The sequence below is a fragment of the Ranitomeya imitator genome, chromosome 5 (genome assembly GCF_032444005.1).
Source record: "Ranitomeya imitator isolate aRanImi1 chromosome 5, aRanImi1.pri, whole genome shotgun sequence".
Taxonomy (NCBI): Eukaryota; Metazoa; Chordata; class Amphibia; order Anura; family Dendrobatidae; genus Ranitomeya; species Ranitomeya imitator.
Genome location: NC_091286.1, coordinates 707544583 through 707561064, shown reverse-complemented (window position 1 = coordinate 707561064; position 16482 = coordinate 707544583).

The following is a 16482-nucleotide window of genomic DNA, read 5'->3' as shown; positions in this document are numbered from 1 at the left end:
GGACAGGGGAATCTGCCAATCACAAGGCAGGAGAATCTGCTAATCACAGGACAGGAGAATCTGCCAATCACAGGACAGGGGAATAGGCTAATCACAAGACAGGAGAATCTGACAATCACAGGACAGGAGAATCTGCCAATCACAGGACCGGGGAATCTGCCAATCACAGGACAGGGAAATCTGCCAATCACAGGACAGGAGAATCTGCCAATCACAAGAACAGGAGAATCTGCCAATCACAGGACAGGAGAAGCTGCCAATCGCAGGACAGGGTAATCTGCTAATCGCAGGACAGGAGAATCTGCCAATCACAGGACAGGGGAATCTGCCAATTACATTACAAGAGAATTTGCCAATCACAGGACAGGAGAATCTGCCAATCACAGGACAGGGGAATATGCCAATCACAGGAGCGGGGAATCTGCCAACCATAGGACAGGGGAATCTGCTAATCATAAGACAGGAGAATCTGACAATTACATGACAGGAGAATCTGCCAATTACAGGATAGGAGAATCTGCTAATCACATGACAGGAGAATCTGCCAATCACAGGACAGGAGAATCTGCCAATCACAAGAACAGGAGAATCTGCCAATCACAGGACAGGAGAAGCTGCCAATCGCAGGACAGGGGAATCTGCTAATCGCAAGACAGGAGAATCTGCCAATCACAGGACAGGAGAAGCTGCCAATCGCAGGACAGGAGAATCTGCCAATCACAGGACAGGGGAATCTGCTAATCACAGGACAGAAGAATCTTCAATCACAGGACAGGGGAATCTGCCAATTACATTACAGGAGAATTTGCCAATCACAGGACAGGGGAATCTGCCAATCACAAGGCAGGAGAATCTGCTAATCACAGGACAGGAGAATCTGCCAATCACAGGACAGGGGAATAGGCTAATCACAAGACAGGAGAATCTGACAATCACAGGACAGGAGAATCTGCCAATCACAGGACCGGGGAATCTGCCAATCACAGGACAGGGAAATCTGCCAATCACAGGACAGGAGAATCTGCCAATCACAAGAACATGAGAATCTGCCAATCACAGGACAGGAGAAGCTGCCAATCGCAGGACAGGGTAATCTGCTAATCGCAGGACAGGAGAATCTGCCAATCACAGGACAGGGGAATCTGCCAATTACATTACAAGAGAATTTGCCAATCACAGGACAGGAGAATCTGCTAATCACAGGACAGGGGAATCTGCCAATCACAGGACAGGGGAATATGCCAATCACAGGAGCGGGGAATCTGCCAATCATAGGACAGGGGAATCTGCTAATCATAAGACAGGAGAATCTGACAATTACATGACAGGAGAATCTGCCAATTACAGGATAGGAGAATCTGCTAATCACATGACAGGAGAATCTGCCAATCACAGGACAGAGGAATCTGCCAATCACAGGACAGGAGAATCTGCCAATCACAGGACAGAGGAATCTGCCAATCACAGGACAGGAGAATCTGCCAATCACAAGAACAGGAGAATCTGCCAATCACAGGACAGGAGAAGCTGCCAATCGCAGGACAGGGGAATCTGCTAATCGCAAGACAGGAGAATCTGCCAATCACAGGACAGGAGAAGCTGCCAATCACAAGAACAGGAGAATCTGCCAATCACAGGACAGAGGAATCTGCCAATCACAGGACAGGAGAATCTGCCAATCACAAGAACAGGAGAATCTGCCAATCACAGGACAGGAGAAGCTGCCAATCGCAGGACAGGGGAATCTGCTAATCGCAAGACAGGAGAATCTGCCAATCACAGGACAGGGGAATCTGCCAATCACAGGACAGGGGAATAGGCTAATCACAAGACAGGAGAATCTGACAATCACAGGACAGGAGAATCTGCCAATCACAGGACCGGGGAATCTGCCAATCACAGGACAGGGAAATCTGCCAATCACAGGACAGGAGAATCTGCCAATCACAAGAACAGGAGAATCTGCCAATCACAGGACAGGAGAAGCTGCCAATCGCAGGACAGGGTAATCTGCTAATCGCAGGACAGGAGAATCTGCCAATCACAGGACAGGGGAATCTGCCAATTACATTACAAGAGAATTTGCCAATCACAGGACAGGAGAATCTGCTAATCACAGGACAGGGGAATCTGCCAATCACAGGACAGGGGAATATGCCAATCACAGGAGCGGGGAATCTGCCAATCATAGGACAGGGGAATCTGCTAATCATAAGACAGGAGAATCTGACAATTACATGACAGGAGAATCTGCCAATTACAGGATAGGAGAATCTGCTAATCACATGACAGGAGAATCTGCCAATCACAGGACAGAGGAATCTGCCAATCACAGGACAGGAGAATCTGCCAATCACAAGAACAGGAGAATCTGCCAATCACAGGACAGAGGAATCTGCCAATCACAGGACAGGAGAATCTGCCAATCACAAGAACAGGAGAATCTGCCAATCACAGGACAGGAGAAGCTGCCAATCGCAGGACAGGGGAATCTGCTAATCGCAAGACAGGAGAATCTGCCAATCACAGGACAGGAGAAGCTGCCAATCGCAGGACAGGAGAATCTGCCAATCACAGGACAGGGGAATCTGCTAATCACAGGACAGAAGAATCTTCAATCACAGGACAGGGGAATCTGCCAATTACATTACAGGAGAATTTGCCAATCACAGGACAGGGGAATCTGCCAATCACAAGGCAGGAGAATCTGCTAATCACAGGACAGGAGAATCTGCCAATCACAGGACAGGGGAATAGGCTAATCACAAGACAGGAGAATCTGACAATCACAGGACAGGAGAATCTGCCAATCACAGGACCGGGGAATCTGCCAATCACAGGACAGGGAAATCTGCCAATCACAGGACAGGAGAATCTGCCAATCACAAGAACAGGAGAATCTGCCAATCACAGGACAGGAGAAGCTGCCAATCGCAGGACAGGGTAATCTGCTAATCGCAGGACAGGAGAATCTGCCAATCACAGGACAGGGGAATCTGCCAATTACATTACAAGAGAATTTGCCAATCACAGGACAGGAGAATCTGCTAATCACAGGACAGGGGAATCTGCCAATCACAGGACAGGGGAATATGCCAATCACAGGAGCGGGGAATCTGCCAATCATAGGACAGGGGAATCTGCTAATCATAAGACAGGAGAATCTGACAATTACATGACAGGAGAATCTGCCAATTACAGGATAGGAGAATCTGCTAATCACATGACAGGAGAATCTGCCAATCACAGGACAGAGGAATCTGCCAATCACAGGACAGGAGAATCTGCCAATCACAGGACAGAGGAATCTGCCAATCACAGGACAGGGAAATCTGGCAATCACAGGACAGGAGAATCTGCCAATCACAAGAACAGGAGAATCTGCCAATCACAGGACAGAGGAATCTGCCAATCACAGGACAGGAGAATCTGCCAATCACAAGAACAGGAGAATCTGCCAATCACAGGACAGGAGAAGCTGCCAATCGCAGGACAGGGGAATCTGCTAATCGCAAGACAGGAGAATCTGCCAATCACAGGACAGGAGAAGCTGCCAATCGCAGGACAGGAGAATCTGCCAATCACAGGACAGGGGAATCTACTAATCACAGGACAGAAGAATCTTCAATCACAGGACAGGGGAATCTGCCAATTACATTACAGGAGAATTTGCCAATCACAGGACAGGGGAATCTGCCAATCACAAGGCAGGAGAATCTGCTAATCACAGGACAGGAGAATCTGCCAATCACAGGACAGCGGAATAGGCTAATCACAAGACAGGAAAATCTGACAATCACAGGACAGGAGAATCTGCCAATCACAGGACCGGGGAATCTGCCAATCACAGGACAGGGAAATCTGCCAATCACAGGACCGGGGAATCTGCCAATCACAGGACAGGGAAATCTGCCAATCACAGGACAGGAGAATCTGCCAATCACAAGAACAGGAGAATCTGCCAATCACAGGACAGGAGAAGCTGCCAATCGCAGGACAGGGTAATCTGCTAATCGCAGGACAGGAGAATCTGCCAATCACAGGACAGGGGAATCTGCCAATTACATTACAAGAGAATTTGCCAATCACAGGACAGGAGAATCTGCTAATCACAGGACAGGGGAATCTGCCAATCACAGGACAGGGGAATATGCCAATCACAGGAGCGGGGAATCTGCCAATCATAGGACAGGGGAATCTGCTAATCATAAGACAGGAGAATCTGACAATTACATGACAGGAGAATCTGCCAATTACAGGATAGGAGAATCTGCTAATCACATGACAGGAGAATCTGCCAATCACAGGACAGAGGAATCTGCCAATCACAGGACAGGAGAATCTGCCAATCACAGGACAGAGGAATCTGCCAATCACAGGACAGGGAAATCTGGCAATCACAGGACAGGAGAATCTGCCAATCACAAGAACAGGAGAATCTGCCAATCACAGGACAGAGGAATCTGCCAATCACAGGACAGGAGAATCTGCCAATCACAAGAACAGGAGAATCTGCCAATCACAGGACAGGAGAAGCTGCCAATCGCAGGACAGGGGAATCTGCTAATCGCAAGACAGGAGAATCTGCCAATCACAGGACAGGGGAATCTGCTAATCGCAGGACAGAAGAATCTTCAATCACAGGACAGGGGAATCTGCCAATTACATTACAGGAGAATTTGCCAATCACATGACAGAGGAATCTGCCAATCACAAGGCAGGAGAATCTGCTAATCACAGGACAGGAGAATCTGCCAATCACAGGACAGGGGAATAGGCTAATCACAAGACAGGAGAATCTGACAATCACAGGACAGGAGAATCTGCCAAGCACAGGACCGGGGAATCTGCCAATCACAGGACAGGGAAATCTGCCAATCACAGGACAGGAGAATCTGCCAATCACAAGAACAGGAGAATCTGCCAATCACAGGACAGGAGAAGCTGCCAATCGCAGGACAGGGTAATCTGCTAATCGCAGGACAGGAGAATCTGCCAATCACAGGACAGGGGAATCTGCCAATTACATTACAAGAGAATTTGCCAATCACAGGACAGGAGAATCTGCTAATCACAGGACAGGGGAATCTGCCAATCACAGGACAGGGGAATATGCCAATCACAGGAGCGGGGAATCTGCCAATCATAGGACAGGGGAATCTGCTAATCATAAGACAGGAGAATCTGACAATTACATGACAGGAGAATCTGCCAATTACAGGATAGGAGAATCTGCTAATCACATGACAGGAGAATCTGCCAATCACAGGACAGAGGAATCTGCCAATCACAGGACAGGGAAATCTGGCAATCACAGGACAGGAGAAGCTGCCAATCGCAGGACAGGAGAATCTGCCAATCACAGGACAGGGGAATCTGCTAATCACAGGACAGAAGAATCTTCAATCACAGGACAGGGGAATCTGCCAATTACATTACAGGAGAATTTGCCAATCACAGGACAGGGGAATCTGCCAATCACAAGGCAGGAGAATCTGCTAATCACAGGACAGGAGAATCTGCCAATCACAGGACAGGGGAATAGGCTAATCACAAGACAGGAGAATCTGCCAATCACAGGACAGGAGAAGCTGCCAATCGCAGGACTGGGTAATCTGCTAATCGCAGGACAGGAGAATCTGCCAATCACAGGACAGGGGAATCTGCCAATTACATTACAAGAGAATTTGCCAATAACAGGACAGGAGAATCTGCTAATCACAGGACAGGGGAATCTGCCAATCACAGGACAGGGGAATATGCCAATCACAGGAGCGGGGAATCTGCCAATCATAGGACAGGGGAATCTGCTAATCATAAGACAGGAGAATCTGACAATTACATGACAGGAGAATCTGCCAATTATTATTATTATTATTATTATACATTTTTATAGCGCCATTTATTCCATGGCGCTTTACATGTGAATACGGGGCAAATATAGACAAATACATTAAACATGAGCAGATAACAAGGCACACGAGTACATAAGGAGGGAGGACCCTGCCCGCGAGGGCTCACAGTCTGCAGGGGGTGGGTGAGGATACACTAGGAGAGGGAAGAGCTGGCTGTGCGGCTGTTCAGTAGGTTGAGGATCACTGCAGGCTGTAGGCTTGTCGGAAGAGATGAGTCTTCAGGTTCTTTTTGAAGGTTTCTATGGTAGGCGCAAGTCTGATGTGTTGGGGTAGAGAGTTCCAGAGTATGGGGGAAGCACGGGAGAAGTCTTGGATGCGGTTATGGGAAGAAGAGATGAGAGGGGAATAGAGAAGGAGGTCTTGGGAGGACCGGAGGTCGCGTGTAGGTAGGTACCGGGAGACCATGTCACAGATGTATGGAGGAGACAGGTTGTGGATGGCTTTGTATGTCAGTGTGAGGGTTTTGAACTGGAGTCTCTGGGCGATAGGAAGCCAGTGAAGGGCTTGACACAGGGGAGAGGCTGGGGAATAGCGGGGGGACAGGTGGATTAGTCGGGCAGCAGAGTGTAGGATGGATTGGAGTGGTGCCAGAGTGCTAGAGGGGAGTCCAGAGAGTAGGAGGTTGCAGTAGTCGAGGCGGGAGATGATAAGGGCATGCACTAGCGTTTTTGCAGTGTTGCGGTCAAGGAAAGCACGGATCCGGGAAATATTTTTGAGTTTGAGACGACAGGAGGAGGCAAGGGCTTGGATATGTGGCTTGAAAGAGAGGGCAGAGTCGAGGATCACCCCGAGGCACCGGGCGTGTGGGACTGGGGATAGTGAGCAGCCATTGACATTGATGGATAGGTCTGGTGGAGGGGTAGAGTGAGATGGGGGAAAGATGATGAATTCTGTTTTGTCCATGTTCAGTTGTAGAAAGCGAGCAGAAAAGAAGGCTGAAATGGCAGACAGACAGTGCGGGATTTTGGTAAGCAAGGAGGAGAGGTCAGGACCGGAGAGGTAGATCTGCGTGTCGTCAGCGTAGAGATGGTACTGCATACCGTGGGATTCTATGAGCTGTCCCAGGCCGAAAGTGTAGATGGAGAAGAGTAGGGGTCCTAGAACAGAGCCTTGAGGAACACCGACTGACAAGGGGCGAAGTGAGGAGGTGGTGTGGGGGAGGGAGACACTGAATGTTCGGTCTGTCAGATATGACGAGATCCAGGAAAGGGCCAAGTCTGTGATGCCAAGGGATGAGAGGATTTGTAGCAAAAGGGAGTGGTCTACAGTGTCAAAGGCAGAAGACAAGTCCAGGAGAAGGAGGACAGAGTAGTGTCGCTTGCTCCTGGCAGTTAGTAGGTCATTGGTGACTTTAGTTAGGGCAGTTTCAGTTGAGTGATGGGAACGGAAGCCTGATTGTAACCGATCAAAGAGGGAGCAGGAGGAGAAGTGGGAGGACAGTTCAAGATGGACGTGTTGCTCCAGCAATTTGGAGGCATAAGGGAGAAGAGATATCGGGCGATAGCTAGACACAGAGGATGGGTCGAGGGAGGGCTTTTTGAGGATGGGTGTGATCTTGGCATGCTTGAAGGATGAGGGAAAGACACCTGTTGTGAGTGAGAGGTTGAAGAGGTGCGTTAAGGTTGGGATGAAGACCGTGGAAAGGTTAGGGATGAGGTGGGATGGGAGCGGGTCAAGCGTGCAGGTGGTGAGGTGTGATCTTGACAGGAGGGTGGAGAGCTGATCTTCTGTCATGGTGGAGAAGCTGGTTTTGGAGGAGCAGGGTTGAGCAGCTAAGAGGGGCAGTGGGCGCTGTGGGCCAAAGCTTTCTCTGATCGTATCGATCTTCTGTTTAAAGAAAGAGGCGAAGTCATCAGCAGAAATGAGGGGGGAAGGAGGAGGTGCGGGGGGACGGAGTAGAGAATTGAAAGTGTTGAAAAGCTGTTTAGGGTTGTGGGACAGGGAGGATATGAGGGATGAGAAGTAAGTTTGTTTTGCGGCAGTGAGCGCAGACTTGAAGCTGGCGAGGGACTGCTTGTATGCAGTGAAGTGGTCGGCAGAGTGGGATCGCTTCCATCTCCGCTCAGCAATCCTGGAAGCCCGTCTCAATTCTTTGGTCAGGCTGGTCAGCCAGGGCTGCCTGTTAATTGTACGAGTTTTACTATGCATGAGTGGGGCGGCCGAATCGAGTGTTGTTGTTATTGTGGTGTTATAAAAAGTGGCAGCAGCATCTGTGTCATGAAGGGAAGCTATGTCTGTGAGAGGGAGAAGGGACTCAGAGAGTGATTGTAAGTTCAGATGTTTGAGATTTCGGCGAGGCGAGGGTGAGTGAGTTTGTGGAGTGGGGGTTGCACACTAGGAGAGGAGAGGGACGAGAATGTCAGTAGGTTGTGGTCAGACAGGGGGAGGGGTGTGTTAGTGAGGTTAGTAAGGGAGCAGAGGCGGGTGAAGATGAGGTCCAGCGTGTGGCCATCTTTGTGAGTGGCCTCAGAGGACCATTGAGTGAGGCCAAAGGAGGCAGTCAGTGATAAAAGTTTAGAGGTAGCTGAGGTGAAAGTGTCAATGGGGACATTGAAATCACCCATGATGATAGTGGGGATGTCAACAGAGAGGAAATGAAGTAGCCAGGTGGTGAAGTGGTCGAGAAAGGTGGAGATGGCTAGTTCTGGGGGGCGGTAGATGACAGCCAGCTGGAGGTTGGAGGGGGAATAGATGCGGACAGAGTGTACCTCAAACGAGGGAAGAGTAGCGGAGGGTGGTAGCGGGATTGGAGTAAAGGAGCAGGTGTCGGACAGGAGCAAGCCAACTCCTCCACCGCGTTTGTTGCTGGGGCGAGGGGTGTGAGAGAGGTGGAATCCGCCATAGGAGAGCGCAGCTGGAGAGGCCGAGTCAGAGGGGGTGAGCCAGGTTTCAGTGAGGCCGAGGAAGGAGAGTTTGTTGGTGATGAAGAGGTCATGGATAAATGGCAGTTTGTTGCAGATGGAGCGTGCGTTCCATAGTGCTCCAAGTAGGGGGAGCGGGGGAGTGGGGGCTGGATGAATGGGTATGAGGTTGTCGTGGTTGGGAAAACGTGCGGAGGATCGTGGCAGGGGGTTAGAAACAAGTGTGGGGATGAATTGGGGAGGGCCGGGATTTGGGGATATGTCACCAGCAATGAGGAGTAACAGACAGATCATTAGAAGGTGGGAGCAGGATAGGACATGATGTGGCCGTGTGTGTCTGGATAAAAAGGATTGTATGTGGAGGAACAGTTCTGAGGGGAAGGTGAGATGGCTGGGGAGTATGGAGGAAGAAATGACTAGTTCCTTACTAGGAGGAGGGATTGCAGGAGATTGTAAGAAGGAAAGTAGTATGGGGGTGAAAGAGAAAAGAAACCAAAACATTGTAGTGGTCGGTATTCTGTTACCTTCCAGTCAATTCCAGTAGAATTCAGTCTAATTCAGAATCATAATTAAAAAGATGTAATTTAAAAGATGGAAGTTAAAAGATGATTTTCAGCAGACTGAGTCTCTCGCAGACTCCTGCATGTGAATATATCCCCAGTTAAGGGCAATCAGGTGTGAATGAGGAGGTGGCTGGGTATGGGAGACCAGATGTAGAGAGTTAAGCAAAGGTCATAAAGTGAGGGAGGGGTAAGACTGACCACTCAAAGAGATGCCAGGATCACACAATGGGATACATGAAAACAGGTCATGGAAAACAAGCTGATAGGTGAGAAAGCATACTAAAAGGATTATATGTGCTGCACCAAGACACTCAGATCCAGGGGAAGCATAGAAAAGCCAGTGCAGTATACAGAGACATTCAGAAGCCAGGGAGAGCTGGGTAAAGTCAGTGCATACCATGGAAAATCAATGCAGTATACAGAGACATTCAGAAGCCAGGGAGAGCTGGGTAAAGTCAGTGCATACCATGGAAAATCAATGCAGTATACAGAGATATTCTGGAGCCAGGGAGAGCTGGGTAAAGTCAGTGCATACCATGGAAAATCAATGCAGTATACAGAGATATTCTGGAGCCAGGGAGAGCTGGGTAAAGTCAGTGCATACCATGGAAAATCAATGCAGTATACAGAGATATTCTGGAGCCAGGGAGAGCTGGGTAAAGTCAGTGCATACCATGGAAAATCAATGCAGTATACAGAGATAATCTGGAGCCAGGGAGAGCTGGGTAAAGTCAGTGCATACCATGGAAAATCAATGCAGTATACAGAGATATTCTGGAGCCAGGGAGAGCTGGGTAAAGTCAGTGCATACCATGGAAAATCAATGCAGTATACAGAGATATTCTGGAGCCAGGGAGAGCTGGGTAAAGTCAGTGCATACCATGGAAAATCAATGCAGTATACAGAGATATTCTGGAGCCAGGGAGAGCTGGGTAAAGTCAGTGCATACCATGGAAAATCAATGCAGTATACAGAGATATTCTGGAGCCAGGGAGAGCTGGGTAAAGTCAGTGCATACCATGGAAAATCAATGCAGTATACAGAGATATTCTGGAGCCAGGGAGAGCTGGGTAAAGTCAGTGCATACCATGGAAAATCAATGCAGTATACAGAGATATTCTGGAGCCAGGGAGAGCTGGGTAAAGTCAGTGCATACCATGGAAAATCAATGCAGTATACAGAGATATTCTGGAGCCAGGGAGAGCTGGGTAAAGTCAGTGCATACCATGGAAAATCAATGCAGTATACAGAGATATTCTGGAGCCAGGGAGAGCTGGGTAAAGTCAGTGCATACCATGGAAAATCAATGCAGTATACAGAGATATTCTGGAGCCAGGGAGAGCTGGGGAAAGTCAGTGCATACCATGGAAAATCAATGCAGTATACAGAGATCCTACAGGATAGGAGAATCTGCTAATCACATGACAGGAGAATCTGCCAATCACAGGACAGAGGAATCTGCCAATCACAGGACAGGAGAATCTGCCAATCACAGGACAGAGGAATCTTCAATCACAGGACAGGGGAATCTGCCAATTACATTACAGGAGAATTTGCCAATCACATGACAGGGGAATCTGCCAATCACAAGGCAGGAGAATCTGCTAATCACAGGACAGGAGAATCTGCCAATCACAGGACAGGGGAATAGGCTAATCACAAGACAGGAGAATCTGACAATCACAGGACAGGAGAATCTGCCAATCACAGGACCGGGGAATCTGCCAATCACAGGACAGGGAAATCTGCCAATCACAGGACAGGAGAATCTGCCAATCACAAGAACAGGAGAATCTGCCAATCACAGGACAGGAGAAGCTGCCAATCGCAGGACAGGGTAATCTGCTAATCGCAGGACAGGAGAATCTGCCAATCACAGGACAGGGGAATCTGCCAATTACATTACAAGAGAATTTGCCAATCACAGGACAGGAGAATCTGCTAATCACAGGACAGGGGAATCTGCCAATCACAGGACAGGGGAATATGCCAATCACAGGAGCGGGGAATCTGCCAATCATTGGACAGGGGAATCTGCTAATCATAAGACAGGAGAATCTGACAATTACATGACAGGAGAATCTGCCAATTACAGGATAGGAGAATCTGCTAATCACATGACAGGAGAATCTGCCAATCACAGGACAGAGGAATCTGCCAATCACAGGACAGGAGAATCTGCCAATCACAGGACAGAGGAATCTGCCAATCACAGGACAGGGAAATCTGGCAATCACAGGACAGGAGAAGCTGCCAATCGCAGGACAGGAGAATCTGCCAATCACAGGACAGGGGAATCTGCTAATCACAGGACAGAAGAATCTTCAATCACAGGACAGGGGAATCTGCCAATTACATTACAGGAGAATTTGCCAATCACAGGACAGGGGAATCTGCCAATCACAAGGCAGGAGAATCTGCTAATCACAGGACAGGAGAATCTGCCAATCACAGGACAGGGGAATAGGCTAATCACAAGACAGGAGAATCTGACAATCACAGGACAGGAGAATCTGCCAATCACAGGACCGGGGAATCTGCCAATCACAGGACAGGGAAATCTGCCAATCACAGGACAGGAGAATCTGCCAATCACAAGAACAGGAGAATCTGCCAATCACAGGACAGGAGAAGCTGCCAATCGCAGGACAGGGTAATCTGCTAATCGCAGGACAGGAGAATCTGCCAATCACAGGACAGGGGAATCTGCCAATTACATTACAAGAGAATTTGCCAATCACAGGACAGGAGAATCTGCCAATCACAGGACAGGGGAATATGCCAATCACAGGAGCGGGGAATCTGCCAATCATAGGACAGGGGAATCTGCTAATCATAAGACAGGAGAATCTGACAATTACATGACAGGAGAATCTGACAATTACAGGATAGGAGAATCTGCTAATCACATGACAGGAGAATCTGCCAATCACAGGACAGGAGAATCTGACAATCACAGGACAGAGGAATCTGCCAATCACAGGACAGGGATATCTGGCAATCACAGGACAGGAGAATCTGCCAATCACAAGAACAGGAGAATCTGCCAATCACAGGACAGAGGAATCTGCCAATCACAGGACAGGAGAATCTGCCAATCACAAGAACAGCAGAATCTGCCAATCACAGGACAGGAGAAGCTGCCAATCGCAGGACAGGAGAATCTGCCAATCACAGGACAGGGGAATCTGCTAATCACAGGACAGAAGAATCTTCAATCACAGGACAGGGGAATCTGCCAATTACATTACAGGAGAATTTGCCAATCACAGGACAGGGGAATCTGCCAATCACAAGGCAGGAGAATCTGCTAATCACAGGACAGGAGAATCTGCCAATCACAGGACAGGGGAATAGGCTAATCACAAGACAGGAGAATCTGACAATCACAGGACAGGAGAATCTGCCAATCACAGGAGTGGGGAATCTGCCAATCACAGGACAGGGAAATCTGCCAATCACAGGACAGGAGAATATGCCAATCACAAGAACAGGAGAATCTGCCAATCACAGGACAGGAGAAGCTGCCAATCGCAGGACAGGGTAATCTGCTAATCGCAGGACAGGAGAATCTGCCAATCACAGGACAGGGGAATCTGCCAATTACATTACAAGAGAATTTGCCAATCACAGGACAGGAGAATCTGCTAATCACAGGACAGGGGAATCTGCCAATCACAGGACAGGGGAATATGCCAATCACAGGAGCGGGGAATCTGCCAATCATAGGACAGGGGAATCTGCTAATCATAAGACAGGAGAATCTGACAATTACATGACAGGAGAATCTGCCAATTACAGGATAGGAGAATCTGCTAATCACATGACAGGAGAATCTGCCAATCACAGGACAGAGGAATCTGCCAATCACAGGACAGGAGAATCTGCCAATCACAGGACAGAGGAATCTGCCAATCACAGGACAGGGAAATCTGGCAATCACAGGACAGGAGAATCTGCCAATCACAGAACAGGAGAATCTGCCAATCACAGGACAGAGGAATCTGCCAATCACAGGACAGGAGAATCTGCCAATCACAAGAACAGGAGAATCTGCCAATCACAGGACAGGAGAAGCTGCCAATCGCAGGACAGGGGAATCTGCTAATCGCAAGACAGGAGAATCTGCCAATCACAGGACAGGAGAAGCTGCCAATCACAGGACAGGAGAATCTGCCAATCACAGGACAGGGGAATCTGCTAATCACAGGACAGAAGAATCTTCAATCACAGGACAGGGGAATCTGCCAATTACATTACAGGAGAATTTGCCAATCACAGGACAGGGGAATCTGCCAATCACAAGGCAGGAGAATCTGCTAATCACAGGACAGGAGAATCTGCCAATCACAGGACAGGGGAATAGGCTAATCACAAGACAGGAGAATCTGACAATCACAGGACAGGAGAATTTGCCAATCACAGGACAGGAGAATCTGCTAATCACAGGACAGGGGAATCTGCCAATCACAGGACAGGGGAATATGCCAATCACAGGAGCGGGGAATCTGCCAATGATAGGACAGGGGAATCTGCTAATCATAAGACAGGAGAATCTGACAATTACATGACAGGAGAATCTGCCAATTACAGGATAGGAGAATCTGCTAATCACATGACAGGAGAATCTGCCAATCACAGGACAGAGGAATCTGCCAATCACAGGACAGGAGAATCTGCCAATCACAGGACAGAGGAATCTGCCAATCACAGGACAGGGAAATCTGGCAATCACAGGACAGGAGAAGCTGCCAATCGCAGGACAGGAGAATCTGCCAATCACAGGACAGGGGAATCTGCTAATCACAGGACAGAAGAATCTTCAATCACAGGACAGGGGAATCTGCCAATTACATTACAGGAGAATTTGCCAATCACAGGACAGGGGAATCTGCCAATCACAAGGCAGGAGAATCTGCTAATCACAGGACAGGAGAATCTGCCAATCACAGGACAGGGGAATAGGCTAATCACAAGACAGGAGAATCTGACAATCACAGGACAGGAGAATCTGCCAATCACAGGACCGGGGAATCTGCCAATCACAGGACAGGGAAATCTGCCAATCACAGGACAGGAGAATCTGCCAATCACAAGAACAGGAGAATCTGCCAATCACAGGACAGGAGAAGCTGCCAATCGCAGGACAGGGTAATCTGCTAATCGCAGGACAGGAGAATCTGCCAATCACAGGACAGGGGAATCTGCCAATTACATTACAAGAGAATTTGCCAATCACAGGACAGGAGAATCTGCCAATCACAGGACAGGGGAATATGCCAATCACAGGAGCGGGGAATCTGCCAATCATAGGACAGGGGAATCTGCTAATCATAAGACAGGAGAATCTGACAATTACATGACAGAAGAATCTGCCAATTACAGGATAGGAGAATCTGCTAATCACATGACAGGAGAATCTGCCAATCACAGGACAGGAGAATCTGCCAATCACAAGAACAGGAGAATCTGCCAATCACAGGACAGGAGAAGCTGCCAATCGCAGGACAGGGGAATCTGCTAATCGCAAGACAGGAGAATCTGCCAATCACAGGACAGGAGAAGCTGCCAATCGCAGGACAGGAGAATCTGCCAATCACAGGACAGGGGAATCTGCTAATCACAGGACAGAAGAATCTTCAATCACAGGACAGGGGAATCTGCCAATTACATTACAGGAGAATTTGCCAATCACAGGACAGGGGAATCTGCCAATCACAAGGCAGGAGAATCTGCTAATCACAGGACAGGAGAATCTGCCAATCACAGGACAGGGGAATAGGCTAATCACAAGACAGGAGAATCTGACAATCACAGGACAGGAGAATCTGCCAATCACAGGACCGGGGAATCTGCCAATCACAGGACAGGGAAATCTGCCAATCACAGGACAGGAGAATCTGCCAATCACAAGAACAGGAGAATCTGCCAATCACAGGACAGGAGAAGCTGCCAATCGCAGGACAGGGTAATCTGCTAATCGCAGGACAGGAGAATCTGCCAATCACAGGACAGGGGAATCTGCCAATTACATTACAAGAGAATTTGCCAATCACAGGACAGGAGAATCTGCTAATCACAGGACAGGGGAATCTGCGAATCACAGGACAGGGGAATATGCCAATCACAGAAGCGGGGAATCTGCCAATCATAGGACAGGGGAATCTGCTAATCATAAGACAGGAGAATCTGACAATTACATGACAGGAGAATCTGCCAATTACAGGATAGGAGAATCTGCTAATCACATGACAGGAGAATCTGCCAATCACAGGACAGAGGAATCTGCCAATCACAGGACAGGAGAATCTGCCAATCACAGGACAGAGGAATCTGCCAATCACAGGACAGGGAAATCTGGCAATCACAGGACAGGAGAATCTGCCAATCACAAGAACAGGAGAATCTGCCAATCACAGGACAGAGGAATCTGCCAATCACAGGACAGGAGAATCTGCCAATCACAAGAACAGGAGAATCTGCCAATCACAGGACAGGAGAAGCTGCCAATCGCAGGACAGGGGAATCTGCTAATCGCAAGACAGGAGAATCTGCCAATCACAGGACAGGAGAAGCTGCCAATCACAAGAACAGGAGAATCTGCCAATCACAGGACAGAGGAATCTGCCAATCACAGGACAGGAGAATCTGCCAATCACAAGAACAGGAGAATCTGCTAATCACAGGACAGGAGAAGCTGCCAATCGCAGGACAGGGGAATCTGCTAATCGCAAGACAGGAGAATCTGCCAATCACAGGACCGGGGAATCTGCCAATCACAGGACAGGGAAATCTGCCAATCACAGGACAGGAGAATCTGCCAATCACAAGAACAGGAGAATCTGCCAATCACAGGACAGGAGAAGCTGCCAATCGCAGGACAGGGTAATCTGCTAATCGCAGGACAGGAGAATCTGCCAATCACAGGACAGGGGAATCTGCCAATTACATTACAAGAGAATTTGCCAATCACAGGACAGGAGAATCTGCTAATCACAGGACAGGGGAATCTGCCAATCACAGGACAGGGGAATATGCCAATCACAGGAGCGGGGAATCTGCCAATCATAGGACAGGGGAATCTGCTAATCATAAGACAGGAGAATCTGACAATTACATGACAGGAGAATCTGCCAATTACAG